Genomic DNA, 24,756 nt, shown 5'->3' with positions numbered 1-24,756 from the left:
AGCTCTAATGCGTCTTTTGGAGCAAAAATTAATATAAGACCTGGTATTATGTTATATTACATTATACCCAGTCTTAAATAAGACTGGGTCTTATATTAATTTTTGCTCCAGAAGACACGTTAGAGCTGATTGTCCGGCTAGATCTCATTTTCGGGGAAACACCGTAGTATTTTATAAGAGGAAATAAAAATATCTAATCACACTACACAAACAATGTTACTAAACCTAAGAGATGTCAGTATAATTAAACCACTTAAATTCTGCTTTGCTCCCAATTTTCCTCTTTTATATATTAGGTATATCATGATATAATGTAGGGAGAATTCGTGCTCCCATCACCTGACTGCTGAGGCCACAAGCGCATCTGGCCTATTGTCAGGAACTGAGGAAGAAAGCTGACATGTAAGAACAAATGGAAAAAAGAAAGTATGAGAAGCAGCTTATGGGAGAGTAGAAAATTCTCCATCCTGAGAGTGAGGAAAAGCAAGGTACTACTCTCCCCCAACAGCAAGTTGCAGGCCCCTAGACAAGTTATGTAGAATACCTCTCCTTTGTAAGACATAAATTGGTTCAGGAAGTCTTCTTACAATGGGGAATTTATAACATATACACACAGATTAATCCCCAAGACTTTGTATTGCAATATTTAGCAATCCGACTTTGAATTGGCCAATTACTTCATCATCAGGGATATGCAAAACCCAGCAGTCAACCAAGCCTACTTCGCTATAAGACTTGAGACCATACTCAGGCCCCCTAAGGATTTAAGATTGCAAGAGTTCAAAAAAAGAGGAAGCTGCACATTACTCCTGAAAGCTCAGCAGCCATCAGACAAATTAAAACAGGATCTGAGATTTAAACTCTGGAAGAAATTTGGTCAAATCCAAGATAAAAAATGAGGTAATATAGATACAAACTAAAACTATTCCTCAGGCAACTGACATTTATGTCTTTTAATACATCTTCATAATGACACTGGGAAAAAAGTGAGAAAGATTGGGCCAGATTTTTGCTGGTACATTTATTTTTGAAATCAATAAGAACTACCATTTGGAGAGCACTTCCTTTGTGCAAGGTTTTTCATGAATTACTGTATTTAATCGTTATGACAACCCTATGACTATGGTTGTCCCCAGTTGACAAAAAAAGGAACTGAGGCCCAGGAAGAGTACATAATGTGTCTAAGGTCATACAGGAAGTGGTGGTGGTGGCAGCATTTAATACCCTCAAGATTCACTACTACCTTTTACTAGACAGATTAAAATTTTTTCTATTTTAATTAACTTCTTAATCACCTATGTGATAAATGAAAAAGAAAAGCGAAATATATTTTGAACTATATGTTTAACATTGTACCACTAGTGTGTATTTTATCAGATGCCTAATCCCATTTTTTTAATTCAAGATTCACTAATGATTATCATAATAATAGGCAATCTATTAAATACCCACTATGCATTGTGGTAGGCTAAAATAATAGCCCCCAAAGATATCAGATTTTAATGCCCACAACCTGTAAATGTTAATTTATATGGAAAAGTATCTTTGCAGATATGATTAACGTGAGGATTTTGAGATGGGGAAATTACACTGTATTATCCAGATGGGCCTAATATGCAATTACATAGATCTTTATAAGACAAGGCAAGGGGAGGTAAGACAGAGGAGGAAAAGGCAATGTGACCATGGAGACAGAAATTAGAGTGATGCTGCCACAAGCCAGCAAGAATGCTGGCAGCCACAAGAAGCTGGAAGAGGCAAGGAACTGATTCTCCTCTAGAGCCTGTAAATGGAGTACAATGCTGCCAAGACCTTGATTTTGACCCAGTGATAATGGTTTCAAATTTCTTGTCTTCAAAACTGACAGAATATATTGCTGATTTTTTTAAGCCACCAAGTTTGTGGTAATTTGTTACAGCAGCCCTAAGAAAATAACATGTATCAAGCCCTGGGCAAAGTTGTGTGTGTGTGTGTGTGTGTGTGTGTGTGTGTGTGTGTGTGTGTGTGTGTGTTGGCCATCAGCTGTTACTGGTTAGCTGTTAGCCACTAATATATCTGCCGTGTCTACACTAAGGGGTTCGTTGGGTTGGTTGGCAGAGAAGCGGATGGCGGATTGCAGCTAGCAAGTGCGGTTAGCAAGCGTGGATGGCGAATTGCGGATTGTGTGGATCCTACTTCCTGTGTCTCGCCCGGCAGCTAGTGAGACAGGGGTGCAGGAAGACCCCTGTTGGGGTACTGGTGGATGTTTGCTTTTGTGTCTCAACCAGCCGCCAGCGAGAATATAGTGATATGAACCCCCTATCTATGGTTCTGTTGTTGTTCCTTTTCAGCCTCACCATATCCTGTGTTCTTGTGTGGGGAGCGGGAAAAGAGACCCCGAATGACAGTGTGTGTGTGTGTGTGTTTGTGTGTGTGTGTGTGTGTGTGTGTGTGTGTGTGTGTGTGTTTTCTCAGGTCCTCACACTAATGCTATGAAATAAGTATGTTTACAGATGAAGAAGTGAGGCAGAGTGAGGTTACATAAGTAGAGTTAAATCACACAACAGTTATATAGCAGAGCTGGGATATGAATTCTCGTCTGTACTCTTTCCACTCCACCGTGCCACCTCTCTCAATTAGTCATTAGTACATTTTGAGTTTGCATAAGCAACTGGGAATAAATATGGGAGGATTGTTGGAGTTTTATTTATAAAAGGAATTTCAAAACACTTGGAAGTATATTCTTTAAGATCCCAAATTATCTGAAAAGTTGACCAAGACTACTGAAACTACAGTGTATCATACACACCTATGTTCCTATATCAAAGATCATGGTAAGAAATGCTCTATAATGGTTAGATCTCCTGGCCAAGAAAAATCCATCTCTGATGGTGGGAAGTTTCTGCAACCTCCTAAAGGAAGTGAATACAAAAGCTCAGGCTAGATCCAGCAGCAGTGCTATTGAACATAGAATTTTTTCTTTAAATCGTCATTTAATATCGCCTACATTTTAAAACAGTCCCAACTGAGGACTAAAAGGATAATGTTAACATTGAGTAGTGTTTGTTTCAGGTCCATATGAAAAGTTTGTATGCTAGTGGCCCTTGTTAAATGCTATTTCAGCTGGAGCCCTCCTTGCAGGTCATTTCTTTCAGTTGGTGAGAAATGAAAGCACAGAAAAGAAGATACCGAATAAAAAATCTAAGGCTCTATTATAATAATCTCATCACTGGAGTTTATAAAAAAGTATCAGTCTTCTGTTTCATCTATGGCTAGAGTCAATACACATATTTTGTTCATTGAGCCTGTTGTTTGCAAAGCAGTATGCAAGTTTCTGCATTGATACAAAGAAAACCAATCCCAGAGGAATTTACAGACTGGTTATGATAATCACAATAACTCACAATTGCATAGCACTCACTGTTGTTCTAGATGCTTCACGTGTATTCATTGTTTAATCCTCACAACAACCCTATAAGATATGTCCTGTTGCTATCACTCCCATTTTACAAATCAAGAAAACAATGTTTAGAGTGGTTTAAACTTGTCCGTGGTCTTCTAGGTAATAAGTAACTGAGCCAGGATTTAAACCAAACAGTCTGGTTAAGAAACCCATGCTCTTAACTTCCACTGCTACTGGAACCAGACAAGAGTACAGTTGACCAGAATGTAATGTGGAGAGAGATAATAGTCATAAGAAATATATACGAGTATGAAAGTTACCTAATTCAAAGAAAACTGCATCTTGCCATTCTCCCTTCAGCCTTCTGTAAGTTCTTCAAACACAAAAACCGAGCTTGTGTGCCTCAGGACCTTTGAATTACGGTGTTCAATGCTTGGGATTATGTTTAGGTATATTAGAATTAATTTAATTATACTTAAATTGACTAAAATATCATACTGATTTTGTTATAATTAATTGAAATTAATGTATGTGCTTTAATAGTTTATGTGTTCCTTTTTGCCATCAGATTCCCCCCTCCCTGAGAGTGGGCTCACCTCTGTCATGTTCACTATTGAATCACAAATGACTGCTACATAGTAGGACCTCAGTTTGTGTTTGTTACTGTTGGATGGTTGTGGGGAACTTAGGAAAGGCTTCAAACAAGTGGTGATTTTGAGCTGGCTTTCAAAGGGCTAAGATTTTAGCTTGCGGGGTTGAGGAGACAGGGGGTCAGACTGGAGAAAGCTGCAGCATATGACATGGTTATTATTGGGTTTAAATGAGAACATGTATATGAACCAATTTATGAAGAGTTGTGCATTTTTGCAGCAGTGGACTGGTGAGACTAGACAAATAGGATGATGTCTCCTGTAAATGGTGCTTAAGCCTCATTTACAGATGAGGAAACTGAGAAACCAAAAGGTGAAGTCACTTACCCAAACTTGCCACAGCTGGTGAGCAGCTGAGTCAGGATTTGTACTTAGGACTGGCTAGTTCAAAGCCCATGAATCACTAAACCATACTACCTCCCATGTTAAGAAATCCTGAAATGCCAGGAATTTGTACTTGATTTGATGAACCATTGGGCAGGGCAGGCACTAGGATGAAGCCAGAGGAGCACTCGCCTTAGGTGCAAAATTTAAGGGGCGCCAAAAAAGTCAGTAATCAACATAAATATTATAATGCAATATTTAAAAAAATAAAATCAGCAAACCACAGCCCCCAGTTCCTATTTTGTTATTTTTGTAAATAAAGTTTGATTGAAACCAGGAATAGGATTAGAATAAAGTGAATGAGGCAGGGTTGTGCAAACTTAGGGTTGAATCCTGTTCTTTATTCAATTTTTTAATATTTTGTTCATCATGGATTTCATTGGCATTAATTTCTATTTTAAAAAATATTGTATTAGAATAATATTTATCTTGATTACTGAGTGTTTTGGCACCCCCTTAAAATTTGCACCCATGGTGAACACTCCGCTTTTGTCATCCTCGTCCCAGCCCAGTCTGGGACTTTGCTCTCAAAAAGAGCAATCTGGCCATAATGTGTGATGGTTCAGAGTGGGGACCTGAGAAGAGTGGCTTATGCAAAACTACAAACGAGAACAAATCAAAAGCTGTCAAATTACTGTGTTTTAAAGTTTTTTAACAGAGTTCCCTTCTGTGGGGCGTATGTCATCAAGCAGATTCATACTTAGATCCTTGGTTAATTTTGCTTTTGAATTTTAGCTTTGTTATTAAATTTAATTTGTTTTTTTAATTATGTAAGCTATTCACATGTTTCCAAAGACAAATCTATAAAACACGTCTAGCTTCTAATTCTGTATCTTCCACCCTGGTCTTTACCTACTGCTTAAGTAGCCACAATGAAAAACTTTTCTTTATCCCGCAAAAAAAAAAAAAAAAAATCAAGATCCAAATGAGGGAGTGAAGATAGAAAACATGGGAGAGACCTTTCAGAATTAGCTTCTATATGACTTGGCGATTGCGTGGTGAGTAAGAGAGCAAGGACGAGGACCCCAACAAACCTCTATGATTTGAGGAGTTAGAGATAACTCTAAGTTTCAGAACTGTGCCTCTTTAGTCAGAACTGGGAAGGCAGGAGAAAATCCTGGTTTGCGAGGGGTGCTGTCAGTCTCAGGCCAGGGGTATGTGACAGCCAGTGTGCATTTGAGTTTTTTGTCCTATTGTTGGCTATTGACATTGTCAAATAGCAGCTTTAGAGTATAAAACATTTGAAATGATGGCACCAATGATTAGAACCTGGAAATAGTTTTGTTTTCGATGTTTCATGATATATTTTGCTAATAAGATGTTGGCTTTTTGAAGATAAAATGGCCATAATGTCAGTTTCTCCTCTCTTCCACTGAGGAGAAAAAAGACAGGATTTATTTATTTGCTTAATATGTAGATTTTCCTCTTTTGGTCTCACATCAGGCATCTTAAATGCTAAATATCTTTTATCTCTCTGGAGGGTTTTCTGCCTACATAAACACTCACCCAGCTACTATATTAGCTAATTTTTCTTTCTTGAAATCCCCTCTTACCAGAATTATTTAAACTAATATTTTCTGAATTCCCTGTATTTTGCTACTTCATAAAGCAAAGCATTTTAGAATGTATCTATTTACTAGAAATGTCTTCAAAAGACCTTTCAGCCCATTGTGGGATACAATACCCTATTGTGTACATGTAACCCAAATAGTTTCAGGCTATTTTTACCACACACACACTCACCCTGGTTTGAACATTTTCATTAAATCAGACGAACGACCAATCGCTAACTTAGCCAGTAACCAGTCATTCACTGAAAACAGCCCGACAGATTGTGTCTGTAGATATTGCCTCAACCTTTTTGTTAACACAGCCATTTTGGTTTTCTCCACGTAATCTCATCAAGGGTTCCCCCTCCCTCCACCTGACTTATGACTTTCTGGGTTTCCCTGGCCCAGTGAATGTTGAGGTTTCCGATTACATGTCCCCAGATGCATTTGTTCTGCTTTAATTCTTTTTGTTCTTTCCCTTAAAGGCATTTAATATATTTTGGACCATTGTATTTTTCATTTGTCATAACTGGTTTTTAAGACCAGTTTCCAGTTCAGGGTTTTACCATTTTAGCATTAGGTATGCATACCATCTGTGTGTGTTCGGGCATTACAATATCCTTATCTTGGCTTCCTTTCATCTTTCCCTGATCCTGGGCATGGACGAAGGCCTTGTGTCTAATAAGTCATTTGCATCAGCATGTCCCAAATGACCAAGAGATGAGGATAGGAGAGATTAGCATGGTAATCTCATTCTGATGGATAAAATTAGCAAAGATATTCCCCACAAATGGAGAGCTTCCATTGACGAACTGCTGTGCTTAGAATCAATTACTAAATTACTTTGAGCTCTAAGTTGACATTAACAGAAAAAAATTGCCATCGACCGAAGGGAAATAAGATAAAAAATATGCGATCATTAAATCTCTCGCTACTATTCACGAATGTGACTCACAAGAATGGTACACAAAATAGGGCAGAATTTAATTTCTAACAGTGCCCCCTGTCAACATTTCATCCTAAGCTCCTCCATGGCCTGTGAGCCGGCAGGGGCCTTTCCCATTCAGTCTTTGCAGAGGAATGAGAAGCCGGGAGGGGAGGACAGAACAGGTGAGAAGAGGTCTGGCTCAGTTCCTTCACTTTCCTCCGTGGCTCTGCAGGTAGCTGAGGAGACCCACAGGCGATTTCTGATTCCTCAGCTACACAATCATGTCAAGCAGGATTGGCAGGATACTTCTTTGTGTCCAAAGAAGAATCACATCAGAGAAGGCCTGTTGACATTCTGAATGCCTTCTGATCCACATCAGAATAACAGTGTGAACCTAGCTTTCTCCCCAGTGTCTACTAGCCCAGCCTGCCAGGGAAATAGAAACTATAAACATTTCCTCTCACCAGGCCCAGTACTCTCAGCTGTACCGGAAGTTGTTTAACTCACGCAGCATTTTTGCTTAGTACAAAACACCTACATTAACAAAAGCCTTTCCCCATTCAGAAACTCGTCCTTGTCTTAATGGGGAGATAATGCCGATGACAGATATAAGCAAGGAAATCTGTTCATATAAGGGAAGAAGCTTTAAAATCATTTTTTTTTTTTTAAATCCAGAGCCTGGGGAATCCCAGTGGCACAGTAATTGTTAATATTATTAGCTCAGTATACATATCAGCTGTCGAGATATTATGAGGACTTGAATTCAATCTCTGTTGGGGGAGTCAGGGTCAACATCATTAACTATAGATCTTGTCTCGGTTTCCATATAGATGCCTCAGGGCAAGTGTCTGCCAGATACATCTCTATAGAGGAGCATAACCATAGGACATACAAGGGGCCCATCACACACATCAGTAATAGACAACAAGCTTTTGTTTATCTGCAGGTTTACTGGAATTAACTGATTAGTGTCAACTTGACACAATAACTTTTGTCTACAATGCAGTAGATCATTTTGATGGTTTTATTGATGGAGTGTGTTCTCTAATGTAAATTGTAAGGGAAGTCGAATTTAGATAAAGTCTGGCACATTTTTCTTAAGAGGAAACTGAGAAAGCTGTTTGTAAATGCACCCTTGACAGGACACCTTCTTCAGTCTTATGGATATTACAATAGTATTGTGATATTAATAACAATGATTACGAGGAAGAGTTGTAATTGAAATGTATGCAATTCAGCGGTTGGTAAATGCATCTTTAAAAGACACATTTTGTGCTCTTACAGATATTACAACAAAACTGTGATATTAATAACAATGATTAGAAGGGAGATTTGTAAGTGAAATGTAAGCAATCCATTCTTGAATTAAACTTGGAACACAAAAGCATTAAAGGGAAATTAGAAAATAAGGCTAGGTTGTTAAGGGTGACACAATTTTCACGTAAAAATTGACTATGAAAATAGCAGAGAAATTAAATGAGAGCAACTTGGAGTTTATATATTTACATGGAATTTTAAATAGTAACTGTAAACAAATTTTATTCAAAAGCTAAACTCTAATTTGGGAGGAAAATTCAAAATGAATTCTGAGCTTTGAAGGATTGTTTGTGGTAACATCATGAGCATATCAATCCAAGCAAATTATATGCACAGTTAATTTAAAGATTTGGGTAAACCCAATCTTCTACAATAATTAACTGTGAATCTTACTGGTGATGTAAAATCCCCTAAGTCAAATTGTTCCTAGAAACAATTCAGTACTTTAACTTTTGTAACTTTTTTTCAGTTTTTTCCTAAGATTCTATCCTAAAATAAACAATTGCAGCTTTCTGAACCCACATTCCAGAAAGAGAAACGTTGACTTCTTATAGTCACAGGAGAAATAATAGAGAAAGTAGAAATGGGGCGAGTGTCTAAGAATTGAGGAACTTCTTAAAGAAATAAAAAGATAAAATGGACAGTTAGCAAATGAGCACTATTTTACCCTAAAATCACTTCCTATGATTGGGATATAACTTTTCTTCTTCTGTAATAACATGCTTTATTGAAATCAAATCAATAAAGACACATCGTGACACACAAAATGGAGTAATTATATTTTGAGTGTCTCATCAATGGTGTTTCCCAAAGGCTACAATTACCAAATCATCTGATTTTAGGAGAATTATTTTCTACTCTTCATGAGAGAATATACTACCATCTTGCCCCTGAGTTATGCTTCTTTTCTTTCTTACTTTCCTATTACCCTCCTTCCGTTTTTTCCTTCCTTCCTTCCATCCTTTCCCTCTCTCTCACTCTCTCTCTTTCTTTATTCTTTTTCCTTTCTTCCTTTCTCCCTGCCCTCATCCCATTGTTCTAAACCCTGTGCAAACATGCTATTGTTGTTGTACTGCAAATAACCATACAGATCACAGAGTAGTATTAATTCCCATCAGGAATTATTGGTCACATTTTCCTCCCAGGGTTCTCAAGACTAATAAAAACTGAGGTGGCCAACAGAATTTCTTGACCTGAGAAGAGTGTTTAACTCTCTAACCTGCAAATGCTGGGATAGACTCCAGACACATCCTACAAAGAATAACACATATCTTTAAATACTCATAAATTTAAAAAAATCACAAACTGTTCCTGTAACTTCTGCTGCACACTTCTCCCAGCTAGACTCTCTGGCTGGAATAGAAGGTCTCCTGAGGGCTGCCTCAGACCCCAGTATCCTTCAACCTAAAAGGACCTACATTTCCTTTCTCCAGGCTATGAACCTAAAAGAACAAAAACTTTTGGGGGAGGGGAAAGAGAAGGGAGAGTTAGTAAATTAATACATCCAAGCATAAACAAACCAATTTCACTAAGTAGAAGAAGAGGAAGTCAAAATAGGAGTGCTTCCGAAGTAAAAGAGAGAAAGTAGTTCCTCTGGCTATTAAGACAATATCAATATCAGTGAACATGTATTGATTGGCAAGCACAATCATTCAATTTTATTTAATCCTTCCAGCAATTCTGTAAATGAGGGACCATTTTCCAGATAGAAAAACTGAGGTTCTGCCAGGTGAAGTAACAAAAATCAGTTACATAGATAAATGGCAGGGCTGGAATTTTCACTCAGAAACACTCTGATTGGAACCACACCCTTCTGCCTCTTTATGCCTCCCTGCTCTGGGGTTCACTTAATTGCCCACTCCCACCCCACCAGGGGTGGCCCGAGACAGCGGGGAGGAGAAGCTGAAGGGTCTTCATTGTTTGTGAGGTAGGGTTGGGCTGGGGGTCCAGCAATCTGCCCCTGGGCAGTGTCTGAAGCAGCAGCCCGCACAGCTTCTGTAACAATCACTGACAGCACCAAGGTTTCTGAGGGCAGAAAGACCCAGCCCAGGAAGGGGAAAGGGAGGGACAGGAAGGGGAGCCTCTTGTACCCCTTGGTAGTCATCCTCCAATTCCTCAGATGAGAAATAGTGATCACCGCAGCAGATCTGAATTTAACAATATTTCCTGCCTGTGCCCAAAAAGCTTCTGATGGTCAAGCCCTTGTAATGTGCCAGGTAATTTAGATGTTAATAATAAGAACCGTTCATCCCAACGAAGTGTCCAGATAAGCAACACCCAAGTATAAGAAAATGTAAAACTCTAGAACCTTCTCTTTCCCCCTTCTGTAGCCCCTTTGTTCCATGTTCCTGTTATTTCCAAGCTGCAAGTCTCCTAGAATCCAGCTTCCACCTGGTCCCTTTACACTAAAATGGACCTTTTATTTTGCCCTCCATCTCATTACTGGGGTTCCACAATAGGACACTTGTTCAAGGTCAAGAAGAACGTGGATTCTGACCTAGACTGTCCAGAGCCCGTGCTCTTAACCAATACAGCTGTATTGCTCTCCTACTCCGTGGCAGAAGGGTAGAAGAGAAAAGGATTTCAGCCCTGTACAAGAAAAACCTTCCAGAATCTTGAGGCTGTCCAATAACTTGGTGAATCACCTTAAAATAATGAGCAGTCTGCTCCTGGAAATGTAGTCAAGGCCAGGTTTCCACACCCTGGGATGCTGGCCGAGAATCCCTGCATGTGTGAGAGGTTGGAATACACAACCTCCAAAGAGAACTGCGTGAGATTGGGAAATTTCAGATTTTGTGCTGCCTCACACTAGGATTCAGCCTCCATCTTCAGAATACCTCTGTGAATTGCAAAAGGACCAACGTCTATTAAGCGGCATCAATCTCATCCTTACCCACCCCCATCAAAATTTGAGACCCCATAAGCTTGAAGACAAAGCCTATAATATCTCTGTTCCCACTTCTCCTCCACTAGATGTCCTGCCTGTAAGAGCCCTTCCAACTCTGAGTTTCCACCATACTTTCTATAGGATGTTAGTTGGTGAACTAGACCTGGTAGGCAAGAGAGGGACTCTCATCACTGCACAACAAGCCAGCAGATCCCAGGAATCATATAAAAGTCTCCTCTCTAAAACATATCCAGAATGAATAGTCCCTACCACTTCCATTGTAACCACCTTGGGCCAAGCCACCATCTTCTTTCACCTGGAGAAAGTAACCTCACCACTGCCTTCTTGCACGCTTGTCCCTCACATCAATAGCTACGTTTCAGTCAGAGATTCTTAAAATATACAAATCAAATCATGTAACTCCTCAGTTCAGAACTCTCCACCTCCTCATCTATTTTTTTGCTAAATATCTTCCACCCCACCAATAGAATGAAAGAAGCCACGGACTTTGTTTTGTTTAATGTTGTACCCCAGCACCTGCCACAGTGCCTGCCACAGAGAAGGCTCTCAAAAAGTATTTGTTCTGTGACTGAATGACTAAAGGACCCAATGTCCTCAGGAAGGAGAGAGTGCAGAGTCAGATGTAACTAGGTGATCATGAGAAATACGCAGATCAGTAGTGGAGAACAGGAAAAAGTCGGGGCGGGGGTAGTTAATGAGGTTAAATACAGAAGTTATACACAAGTGGAATGATTGTATAGATCTGTGCAAGTGACCGAGCAATTAAACAAGAAACAAGGAAGGACACTTTAAACAACCTTGTTGCGTGTGAGCTATGCTCACTGATGGTGACAGAGTCTAATCTGTAGAGACTTGATAAGATGTGATCATGTTCTAGAGGTGTGTGCATGGTTCTGAGCTGAGGTTGTGCACATGAAATGAAGATGGCAGAGGCAGAAGAATACAACTGACCCGTCTTCATTGTCCCTCTTTTGTCTTTCCCTCCACCAACCCACACACATCCATATCAAGGAAAAGGAGAGGAAATCAAGCCTGAGATGTGACAGAAATTTGCATCCATTTGGAGACGAAGAAGCAGCACCAGGGTTCTCCAGCAAAACTAGAGGAGAAACCACCTGTGTTGTGATAAGCAGTTCGCTCCAGTCACTAAGATTTCACAATCTAAAAGGGCAGCTGAGGACACAGTATCCGAAGGAACATTTATGAGCAGCTGGCTGTTCAAGACAAAAAAAAATAAGGGAAACAATTGAACTCAGGCAAGCTCCTAGGTCAGGGGAAAATATTGAAATCTATTTATTCCAATTACCTCCCTTGTAGAAATGCAAAGAAACGTGGAGCATAATTTGTGCCACGTCTGCTTTGATGAACTGTAAGAAAAAAAGGTTTTTCTATTTTAGCCTGAAGCCCATGGGAGAGTAGAAAGTAAAAGTCACATTAGATAGAACCCTGGCCACACATTTTCCACGGAATGTAAACATACCTTAGAGGATCTTTTTGGTGCTTAGTGACAATTTAATCATTCACATTTGATGCTCCTCTTCAGAGAAAAGAATGTAAACTCTCCCAAGGTCACAACTGATGCAATTTGGAGAACAACAACATCTCATCCATTTCTGAGGCACATACATTTTGTTCTGAAATAATTAAGACATTGAATCCTAAAATTCTTTTCCTGCCCCTAAATGTGTCATCTTATTAACCAGAGTTGAGTGAGCAATAGAAACTCATTGAATTGCATTAACAATTTTTATTGTAAAACAATATCAGAACTGTTTGTGATTTACTAGAATCCATTTTCTGTCAGGCATTTGACTTAATGACTTTTCTCTTCTATTTATGCATTTCATTATCTGTTTTTGCGTCTTCAGAAACACAATAAACTATAACCAATATGAAAAGATTGGTACATTCCTCAGAGCATGTTTTATTTTTCATCTTTAATGGATCTTTTTGCAGCATTCTTACAACCAATTGAAAGAGGATGAAACGTTTCCTTGCTTTGTACCAAAAGTACTGCTTACTCTTTGGGCAACCTTTGGAAGGGAAGTGCCTGGCTACTAATGTCCTGGAAAGAGACTGGGGGAAGGAAAGACAAGTGCTAGTACTTTGAACAGTGGCCCCCCTTCCGCCAGAGACACTGTAATTGCCACACCCCTCCGTCCTCCCTCCCACTTCCTCCCATCTGCCTTTCTTTCCTAGGTATGCTGCTGTTTCAGTTCAATTCTAATTGCATTTGTGCGGCACACTAAAGCACACAGTATTCTCTGTTTCAACAGGCATTATTTTTGAGGTTATAAAGCACAATTTTCCCCGTCCACTTCTTTTAAAATGTTTTTTTTTCTCTCTTTTGAGAAATGTCCTAAGGGTAATGAGCACTTAGGTAGGGGCAGCGGGGATTTTGCTACTCAAAGTGTGGCCCTTGGATCACTAGCATCGCCTGGGAACTTGTTGGAAACTAGCACCTCAGTCCTTATCCCAGACCTACTGAATCTGAATCTGCATTTTCACAAGATCCCCAAGGTGATTCCTTGGCACATTTAAGGTTTAAAAGGCACCGACTTAGGTCAAATTGGGTGGGATAAATAAAGCCATGTGTAAAAGTTTAAATATGGAGAGATAGCAACACACAAAATGACTTTGATCTCCTAAGAATGCAATAAAAGAGAAGAAAGGCTTACACAGTTGAAATTTTTGTTCCTATCTTATCTCACTTTCACACATTTCTCAAATGCCTAAAAGAACATAAATGGAAATGTAAAATGTCCCCAAACAACATGTATAAAAACCTCTCACATTTTTTTCCTTATCAGAAATTGAGGACACAGAACAATGAAAACCCTAGGTATTAAATGCCCATGTGAGGTGGCTCAGTGTGGTGTACTTGGATGCTGAAATTCCCCCACCTGCCACATGTCACAAAGGTACCCTTTACTCTTGGATAATTCCGACGTAAACAGACCTCCCTCGCCACTTTCAGAAGACCCCTTTTCAGTGTGTGCCCCACTAAGATTTTATTTATTTATTTATTTTTATATAACCTTCCTAGACTCTCTTGAATTTTTTTTTTTTTAAAGATTTTATTGGGGAAGGGGAACAGGACTTTATTGGGGAACAGTGTGTATTTCCAGGCCTTTTTTCCAAGTCAAGTTGTTGTCCTTTCTATCTTAGTTGTGGTGGGCGCAGCTCAGCTTCAGGTCCAGTTGCCGTTGCTAGTTGCAGGGGGCGCAGCCCACCATCCCTTGCGGGAGTCGAACCGGCGGCCTTGTGGTTGAGAGCCCACTGGCCCATGTGGGAATCGAACTGGCCGCCTTCGGAGTTAGGAGCATGGAGCTCTAACCGCCTGAGCCACTGGGCCGGCCCCCCCACTAAGATTTTAAATGCAGAAACTCAGACTTTATTACATTGCTACACTTTCAACCTCAGTGGAACAATTTGACTTGTTGGAAGGCCAAGGACTTGGTATAGCCGGGATGGTTGGTCGGGGAATGAGAAGTTCCTCCATATGCAGGATTTTCAGTTTTATAACTAGGACAATCTTAGGATAACTGGAATGGTTGATCATTCTCTTCTAACATTGTTCATGAATCCAGCCGGCCTAATCAAATTGTCACACAAAAACTAGCGTGTTAGAAGCAAACAACTTTCATAGAAATAATTTACTGCAACTTCAAACTAATCCTCTGAGCCCTCACACTTGAAAGGCACAGAATCGAACAGATCATCCGAGCAGATTTCTTTAAATTGGCTGGAAGTGCACAGCTCTTGTTTCAGCATCAATAAATGTGTTCAGTTTCAACTAAGCAGTTCACTAACTGCATTGATTTTTCAGGCTAGGCTGAAGCTATTGAGAAAATATCCAGCAGACAGAGAAAGTGGGGTTGTTTGGAGGCCCATGGGCAGAGAAATTTTGCTCATGTAGCTCATTCGTGGGAGCACCTCTAGTTGGGTGCAGGTATCCCAGGGGCCCTTAGTAGTTTTAACCTTTCGTCACTTGATGATTGAATGTTTCTTGTCCATCCCCGTGCCTAGGGGCTCTCAAAAGACTCCACGGGTACAAGTTCTTGCTCAAGGTCCAACAGCTGTCAGAGCAGATGGCTGGGGATTTGTTTACCGTGGTCCTAAGTATCACCCTTTAGCTCTAAGGCACTGGGAACAATTTGACAAATTTGATTAACTGAGAACAATATGATGCTTGCCTGGGAAGCTCATTCTACACTTTCACAGAGTTCCTTATGTTCTTTTCATGCTCTAAGGATACAGGATGATATTAGCTACCACCTCAGTCCAGTGAGACTATCAGAGAAAACAAAGAGAGTCACCCTTGGCTACCCCTTTTGTTTAAAGCTGAAGGTTTAGGCCAGTGAGATCTGCAGTTCACACATGCAACCAGCTGTGCTGTCAGAGAGATGCTGTGAGCACCCTTAGTCCTGCCTCCAAGAAATGGAAATGTGGCTTCATGTTCCAAGCCACTCTGTGGCTTATTCATCATTGACAAAGCATATCTGCTTTGTGAAACTAAAAATAAGCAATCACTCTGCTGGAAAATCTACCCTTCCAAAGTGCCTCTACTTTTCCTCCTCTCAACTAATCAGTAGTTCCCTTGGTCAGCTCCCAATGGATGGTTTGCAAAGCATTTTGTGCTTTGAGATAGCGAGTGTGTCCTTGGGTCTGTGAAAGACCACTGCTGCTGGGTGGGGAGACAATAGTCGGCTCTGGCAAGTCAGTCTGTGGGAATTCCTGAGGGAGCTGCAAGTTGCTATGAATAGCCCGGCATTTGGAGGAGTAGATTTGCAGAGGAGTCTCCCGCTGTGCCCTCTAGCTCTCACTTGATGAAGGGGACAAGCCCAGGGGCCCGAGAGGTTGGGAAGGGCTTGGGGAGGAGGCCCATTAGGGGACAGGCTTTCTTGTGTCCAGATTCCACTTGGGTGACCCTGGGGAGAGGGACTGCTGGCTTTTTTCCGGGGCCACAATGCTCCATTTACAAGCTGCAATTAGTCGCAAACAAAATTTGTGCATCCACCACTAACTGTCAGCTCAAGAGGTTGAAAGTTCAGTCCTGGGGAGGTCAGGATGCCTTCTAAGGGGCTGATGACTTTGCTCACAACCTCCCTTCCCCCACTGTGGTGCTTGGGGACCCTTCTCTGGGGAGCATGGGGGGGCGGGGAGAGAGGGCGAGGGGGAGAGATTAGGATGCCTGCAAAGCTGAATGACCAATGTCAGAGGGGCTTTGGTTCTGGAACTGTTGGGAGAGCAGGCAAATGTACCAGTTAGACAATGACCTTTCTGCAACAGAATATGGACTTGCTTTATAATAAATGTAGCCGTTTGAGAAGAGCAAGGCAAGAGACGCTCTAGCGATTATTAGGATTTAGCTGATGTTTGAAAGTTCAGCCAGTTTTGCTTGCATATTCCATGTGGAATAAAAAAGCCAGAAGGGCCCAGAAAATTGAGCTGTTCTTTGCCAAATCAAAATGTGTAAATTGTTCTTCTGAGAACATAACAAAGAGCCTATTTTGCCTTTAAACACCAGAGCCAGAAACAGGAAAAGGCTACAATTAACTAACTGAAGCACAATGTGAAGTTAATCCATAATGGAATGATTATTACAAAGATGTCATGCATTAGCTATACCTATTGCATGAGTGCTTCTTTCAGTGTATGAACATTCTTTCAAATTCCAGATACATTTTTGTCTTTGTGATAATATGTCTCCTTTTCCACTATCTTCTTAATTCTCATTTGCAGTCCTCTGAATGTCAGTTTAAACGCATCCCCTCCTAATCCTGTGATGTTGGAATCCCAGAATTGCATTGGACTTCAGAGAGATGGAAGACACTTCCAATTAGAGATTGGACTGGCAAGGATTGCATTCTTTATTTCCTTAATGAGCATACTGCAGCCACGCACTACATGATGGTGACTCCCTCAGATGAAAAGAAAATGAGTGATTATGTCTACATTGAGTAAATCATTTCAGGTCTTCCCAAGTTGCCACTGTGGATGCCCAAACACCAACATCAGGTCTAACCCGGAGAAAGGCTGGTGGTTTTGTAATCATTTGGGCAGTAACCGAAGCAAAATCTACCTAACAAGCCTACCCAACTAGCCCATCAGCAGAAGATAGAACGTGGATGGGAGAGAGGCTAGCTGGCCACCTCATCCCTGGCCACCCAGGAACCACACAGCATGGAGGCAGGCAGCAGTTTTAGACTTCTCTCCCAGGCTCCCATTTGGACCAAACCCAGATTTCCAAATGTAAGACCTTGGTGACCATGGAGACACTGTGACAAAACCAGACACTCAGAGGGCCTCCACTAACCTCCCACAGAACCTCTGCTTCTTTCTCTCCTCTCTCGCCTTGAAATCACCAAAGCCACAGAGCTGATGTGCAGCGCTCCCACAGAGGGAATAGCACTGGGTCTCTCTTCCAAGGACCCTGCTCTGGGAAAGTCTCCCTTTACTCTTTATATCACCTCCCTCTGCTACCATACCCGCTGCAATACATCACCCAGAGTCAGCCATTGAGAGCACAAAAATAATTTGTTCTCGGTGGGCAGAGATGTCGAAGCCAGACTATGAAGCCTGATGATAAATTAATGAGAAACCTCCTGTCACCTGGTAGGTAATTTTTTTCTAATTAAGTTAATCAGATTTTTTTTATTATAACAGGAATTCATGCTCATTATTAAACATTTGTAAAATACAGAAAAGTAGAAAGTTGGAGGAAAAAAATAAAGCCTACAGGTGGGTAATTATAGTCCCGGAATTATTAGTCATTTTGACTGGGCACCGGTTAGTCCATAAATTGGGTTTTTAGAGTCGACTACAATTCCACATTCTAATTTAACTACTTGTGACTCCCCTAAGTCAACACCACAGTTATTTATCACAATTCCCTTCGAGAAGGCAAAATCCTTTCTGTCTGGACGTCAAGCCCACCCAAAATTTCAAGGCAAAATTGCCCTCTTCAGAGTCAACTGCGACTCCCCTTTTAGACCCTGCCATTTGGGCCCCCGGGTTCTGCCTGGAGTCTGTGTTCCCCAGGCCAGCTCCCTGGACTCCGCTTTCATGGAGCACTAGAACTCTTTTATCCCCATAATAAAACTTTTTAAATTTCTCTGAAATCTTCTGTTTTATCAACAGTCCCATATCTAACAGTTTCTAGCAATTAGTTTCCCTTTCTGCAAAGCGTGAACAATTCTATAAAAGGATGAAAGCAACATAATGACACACACATCAGGCAAGATTTTGGCTCAAGCGCAAAAATCAAATCTCCATCCACCTTAGCTCCCGACAACTCAGCAAGGTAGCAACTAATGGTAGGGAAAGTCCCTAAGCAGCCAGAGCAGCATCACAAAACCAAGGCTCCCATAGCCATGAGCCTTCTTCCTTCGTCACATGCATGCATGAGAACCCCATTCAAGAAAATGAGAGTTCTTAGTCTTAGCTACAGGAGCATATTGCAAGGTGATGATGGATTCTGGTGAGAGAGTAACAACAACCCAACAAGGATGAAGGAAATAGAAAAACTATCAAAGGTAGACGTAAGAATTCAAAATGCATAGCAATCCGAGGCCATTTTGTATCGGGCAAATAGTTCTCTGCACTTCACTGGCCCTTGATGTATTACTACATTACCACATAATGCAATAATAATAATAATGAGGTTAGATTGTGTTCTGTACAATGAGTCCAGAAGAAAAGGGAAATTTGTGACCCATTTTAGAAGTAACTTTTTAAAACTTTCAGTGGGATATCTCAATTATATGGTCAACTCAATTATTAGAAGAAGTATGTTGTCTGTGGGGGTGGGGGAGTTCTAGACTACACCGATAGCTACTGTGGCTGACCAGACTCCTCTAAGCAGTGTGAAAGCAGGGCTTGATCTATGTTGTTTATTGCCTCTCAACAATGTATATAGCACTGGTGATACACAATTGATGCTTAAAGTTGTGTTTGTCAAGTAAATGACCAAATGCTGATGAGAAGTCTAGGGGAGGAGATGAGAATGGATATAAAGAGGACGATCCAGACATACCCTGAGGACAGCTTAGGGCCTGAGACTTGGCTTCAGGAGATACATAGGATACTATGGATATCATCTTAATCTTGAAGATGTCCCAACAGAGAGAAAAGTATTTAGGGTTTTTTTTGTAGCCCATAGAGTAGCATTAAATTTTTTTCAAGTATCTTGAAAAACATAGTAAAACCTACATACTATAGACTAATTGTTGTGAAGAATAGACCTATACAATGTACAATGACTTAAATAAAATAAAGTTTGTAATGGTACTAGGTGCGTGAACAGGTCAGCTCTTCCCCACAAGTTGCCCAGGGACGCACGCTAATAGAGGCTCTGCCATCTTCAAGAAGGGGCTTCCAAGGTCACTCTGGGGGATTTTCTCCATTCCAACTACTGAAAGGGGGAAAGGATATACAGTGCTTCTACTCTCACTTCATTGGTCAGAGCACAGTCTCATAGTCACACTCAACTGCAAGGAGTCTGGGAAACATAGCTCCTGCTATGTGTCCAGGAAGATGAGAAAATGAGCTTTGGAGAACACCCAGCAGTTTCTGCCCTAACTTACCCTCCATTAACCTTCTAACAAATGTTATATATTATGCTACAAGAAATAATATAATGACAAGCAAACACAAGTTCATACAAGAAATTTATGCATAGAGGGCATGTTTTGAATTTATTACAGCTATAGTCTAATCTCCTGTACTTTTTATATGAAACTATAGAATCATAGTGTCTTAGAGCTGGAAATAAAAATAGAAATCATGTATCTCCATCGCTTCATTTTGTGGATGAGAAAAATGAATGCCAGAATCCTCTGTGATTTTCCCAAGATAATAAAACTAGTTAGTTTGAGACAGAGCTGGGGCTAGAACCCAAACTTGATAATAATGGAAATGAAGAGACGTGACCCTGAGTTTCTGAAAGACCTTTAATCATTGAGAAGACTATGTCCATTATAATCTACTTACAGGACTAATATATTTTTAGAAACATTTTCATCAACAAAGGTTGAAATCCAAATGATTACTTTTCTGAAATGATTAAATGTGATGGGTTAAAAATGATCACAAGTCTGTTCCCAATCCTCCAATGAAAGGTGGAGCCTGTTTTCCTTCCTCTTGATTTTGGTGTGGCCCTGTGACAGATTTTGTCAACAAAATGCAGCAGAAATGGCAATATATAACTTCCAAGGCTGAGTCTCAAGCAATCCTCAGCTTCTGAGTTCACAGACTTGGAGACTCCCTCTTAGAACCCAGCCAGCACGCTACAAAACACCTAAGCCACACGAAGAGGCCAGTGGAGGTAAACCAAGGCACTCTCATGGAGCTTCCAGCTTATAGCTACACCCACTGCTGGCCATGTTGGTGAGCCTTCGTATATGTTCCATGAGGAAATAGACTATTGTTTTAAGCCACTGTGTTTTTGAGATGACTAGTTTTGGAGCAGTAAATGATTGAAACAAGCATTAAGTTAAGAGAAGCTTCATAGTAATTAATGATTTCATCAACATAGATTAAAAAAACATTTAGTGGAAAAAAAACATTGCAATATTTTGGGTATAGAAGAAAATGGAGCTGAAATATTTCCCCAAATCTCTGGAAATAAATGACGGGGGTATCTATTTGATTAAAAATCGTCACAGTAGACCTCACTAATACGGTGACATTTGAGCAGACACCTGAGGGAAAGAAGGAATCATGTATATGAAGTCAGAAAATGCAAAGATCATCAGACAGGAAAAGACTTGCTAAAAGTGAGAGGGTTTCGCCATTCCCTGTGCCACCTTTAGTTTAGATGGAGATGGAAAATTAGAGTTCTTCCCATATTCAGCCTGAGGTGACCTCTGAAAATGGTTCATTATTCACTTGACCCAGAGAACCCCACAAAATCATGTAAATCAAGAGGTTCAAATCTTTGTGTGTTCACTTTAAGACCACTAATGAAACTGGCCAGGTCATAAAAAACAAGCATATCTGAAAAGCCACCAAGTACCTAAAGGATGTCACGTTACACAAGCAGTGTGTGCCATTCCGTCGTTACAGTGGTGGAATTGGTAGATAAGCCCAGGCCAAACAGTGGGGCTGGACGCAGGGTCAGTGGCCCAAAACAAGAACAGAATTTTTGCTGCACATGCTTAAAAATGCAGAGAGGAATGCTGCACTTAAGGGCTTAGATGTAGACTCTCTGGTCACTGAGCACATCCAGGTGACCAAAGCTCCCAGGATACAGCGCAGAACTTAGGAAATCACGGGCGGATGAACCCATACGTGACCTCTCCCTGCCACACTGACGTGATCCTGAAAAAGAGCAGACTGTTCCTAAACCAGAAGAGAAGGTTGCACAGAAGAAAAAGATCTCCCAGAAGAGACTGAAGAAACAAAATCTTATGGCCTGAGAGTAAATTCAGCATCAAATAAATGCTAATAAAAGTAAAAGAAGGAGAAGGAGAAAGAAAAGAAGAAGAGGAGGAGGAGGAGGAAAAAAGTAGATTGGATTTTTTCTTTTCTGTCAGACTATTTATTCATTCACGCATACACTCAACAGTTATTTGTCAATTACCTGCAATGTGCCGGGTATTGTGATAGTGGCTGCGAACATACATGGTAATGAACAAGGGAGATACGAGTTAGGATTAAGGTCAGACTCTAGGTGTCTAGAGAAGACTAAAAGTGAGTAAGTAAATCAATATATGGATGCGATAGGTAAATAGAGGTAGAACTTGCAGTGCTATGAAGAAAACCAAAAAGGATGAAATGACAAGTGACTGGAAGGGGGCTACTTAGATATAGAACACAGGAAAGGCTCTCTGAAAAATGACATTTGTATGAGAACAAAATGACAAAAGGTTGTAGCCATGAACATATCTGAAAAAGACTATTCCAGGCAGAGGCAACAACAAATGCAAATGTCTTAATCCAGGAATGAATTTAGCATCATCAAGAAACAAAGAGAAGATTGGAGTGACTGGAAAAAAAAAAAAAAAAAAAAAACGAAGGAGGAGAGTGGTAGCAGATGAAGTCAGAGATAGACAGGGGCCAACTTCATGTAGGAACCTGTTAGCTCTGACAGTCTGGATTTGATTTTGAGTGCAATGGAAAGTCATTGAAGGGTTTTAAGAACAAGAGCTCCTCAGTCTGATTTGTGTTTTTGGAATATCAGAATGGCTGCTGTAGGAGAACGGGAGGACAAGTCTTAGTGAAAGATGATGGTAGCTTCAAACAGGGTGGTATCTGCAACAATAATAGAAAATAGAAATACGTTTTGGACATAGAATCATTCAGATTTGCCAATGGGCTAATGGTAAGGCATGAAGGAAGGAGAGAAATCAAGTGTGACCCCTATATTTTTGGCTTGAACAGCTGAGATGATGGTGGTTCCACTTATTGAGATGGAGACCTTGCAACAAGAGTAGGACAGGGGGCAGGAAATCAAGAGTTCTGTTTTAGTCATGTAAAATTGAGAGTTCATTAGATATAGACATAGAGCTGTCAAGTAAGCAATGGGATTTTTTGAGCCTGGGGCTCAAAGGAAAGGACAGAGCTGGAAGAATAGGAATCAATGATCATATGTGTGGTATTTCAAATCTTTACAGAGGTTGAGGATTCCCCATGAGAGACTATAAACTGAAAAGAGAATAAAGCCAAAAATCAAGCTCTGGGTTACTCCACCATTAAGAGCTTGAGCTAAGGACACTCCAGCAAAGGAGAATGGAAAGGATCAGTCAGCGATACAGAGGGAAAAACAGGTTCAAAGTGTGGAGTCACGGAAGCCAGGAGAAAATATTCTTCTCAGGGAATCATTGAATGTGTTGAATAATTTTTGAGAGCTCCAGTAAGTGTTGATTTTACTACAAATCTGACTATTTTTCACCACTTCCAAGTCACCTCCTCATGTGGATTACTGAAACAGCCTCTCAACTCATCTCTTGGCATCTGCTCTTGCTCCCTGTGTTAGTGACCTATTGCTGCATAGCAAATTATCCCCAAACCTTAGCAGCTTAAAATAAGTGCTTACTCATCTTATCTCACGGTCTCTGTGGGAGTGGCTCAGCTGGGTAATTCTGGTTCAAGGACTCTCACGAGGCTGGTATCAAGGTGTCATCTGAAGGCTTGACTGGAGGATCCACTTCTAAGATGACTTGTGAACTTGGCTGTTCACACAAGACCTCAGTTCCTCTCTGGCTACAGACAAGAGGTCTCAGTGCCTCACCACAGGGGCTCTCCACGTGCTGCTTGAGTGTCCTAAGGACATGACAGCTGGAGCAAATGAACTGAGAGAGAGCGAGCAAGGAGGAGGCTACTTTGTTCCTTACGTTTTATCTCCAAAGTTGTGCACCATTACCTCCACCACGTCATTTGTGAGAAGGGAGTCACTAAATGCAGTTCACACTCAAGGGGAGGAAACTAGGCTCCACTCTTCGAAAAGAGGAATATTAAAGCATTTGTGAGCATATATAACAAAGTTTTTTTTTAACGCTTTTTCCCTTTCTGTTTTTTTGAGATATAACTGATTACAGCACTATATAAGTTTAAGATGTACAGCATAATGAGTTTATATGTGTACGTATTGTGAAATCATCCCCACAATAAGTTTAGTTAACATCCATCACCTCACAAAGTTACCAAAAAAAAAGAAAGACAATAATTTTTTTTTCTCTCAATGAGAACTTTTAGGATCTACTCTCTTAGCATCTTTCAAATATACCATTACAGCTGTGTTAATTACAGTCCTCGTGTTGTGCATTACATCCCTAGTCCTTATTTATCTTATAACTGGAAGTTTGTACCTTTTGACCACTTTCATCCAATTCCCCCAACCCCGACTCCCCCCCTCAGGTAACCACAAGGCTGCTGCTCTCTTTTTCTATGAGTTTAGGGTTTTTGTTTTGTTTTGTTTTGTTTTGTTTTTTTAGATTCCACATTAAAAGTGAGATCATACAACAGTACTTGTCTTTCTGTGTCTCGCTTATGTCACTGAGCACAGTGGTCGGCCCATATTTTAAAACCACCGCACTCCCCTATAATATTTTCTCAATACAGAAGCCAGAGTGATCATTTATATCAATCTCTGCCCAATGGCTTCTCACCTCACTCAAGTAAAAGCCAAATTCTTAGTGGGCTTCAGAGTCCTCTGTGCTCTGGTGCCCCTGCAACCCCTCTGACCGCATCTCCTACCCCTCTTCACCGTTTTTTCTCCACTCCAGCTTCTCCAACCTCCTTGCTATTGCTACTACCTCCTCGGGGCCTTTGCACTTGCTGTGCCTCTGGCTAAAAGGCGAATCCTCCCAGACATCCAAATGGCTCATTATCTCACTTTCGCTAGATCTTTACTCAAATATCACGGTCTCAGTGAAATCATTCCTGACCAATCTATTTCAGATTGCCTCTCTTCTACCTCATTCTACGACATTTCCGAACTCCTTTCCCTACTTTATTTTTCTCTGTAGCACAAATCCCATCTGTCATTTTACACACACACACACACACACATATATATACATACATACATACCTATTTTATATATATATATATATATATAAACCATATATATATGGTTATAAACCCAATGTCTAGAACAGTGGTGTCTGGCACTAAGGAGTCACCAAAGCCTA

At 40.6% G+C, this 24,756-nt stretch overlaps 1 pseudogene; it reads left to right on the top strand.

Moving 5' to 3' along the window:
• Window positions 1-20,994: 20,994 nt before the first annotated feature.
• LOC117022362 (60S ribosomal protein L17-like) lies at window positions 20,995-21,540 on the top strand (annotated as a pseudogene).
• The last annotated feature ends 3,216 nt before the right edge of the window (window positions 21,541-24,756 follow it).

Source organism: Rhinolophus ferrumequinum, chromosome 5 (assembly GCF_004115265.2).
Source record: "Rhinolophus ferrumequinum isolate MPI-CBG mRhiFer1 chromosome 5, mRhiFer1_v1.p, whole genome shotgun sequence".
Classification (NCBI taxonomy): domain Eukaryota; kingdom Metazoa; phylum Chordata; class Mammalia; order Chiroptera; family Rhinolophidae; genus Rhinolophus; species Rhinolophus ferrumequinum.
This window is presented reverse-complemented; position numbering and strand designations above follow the sequence as displayed.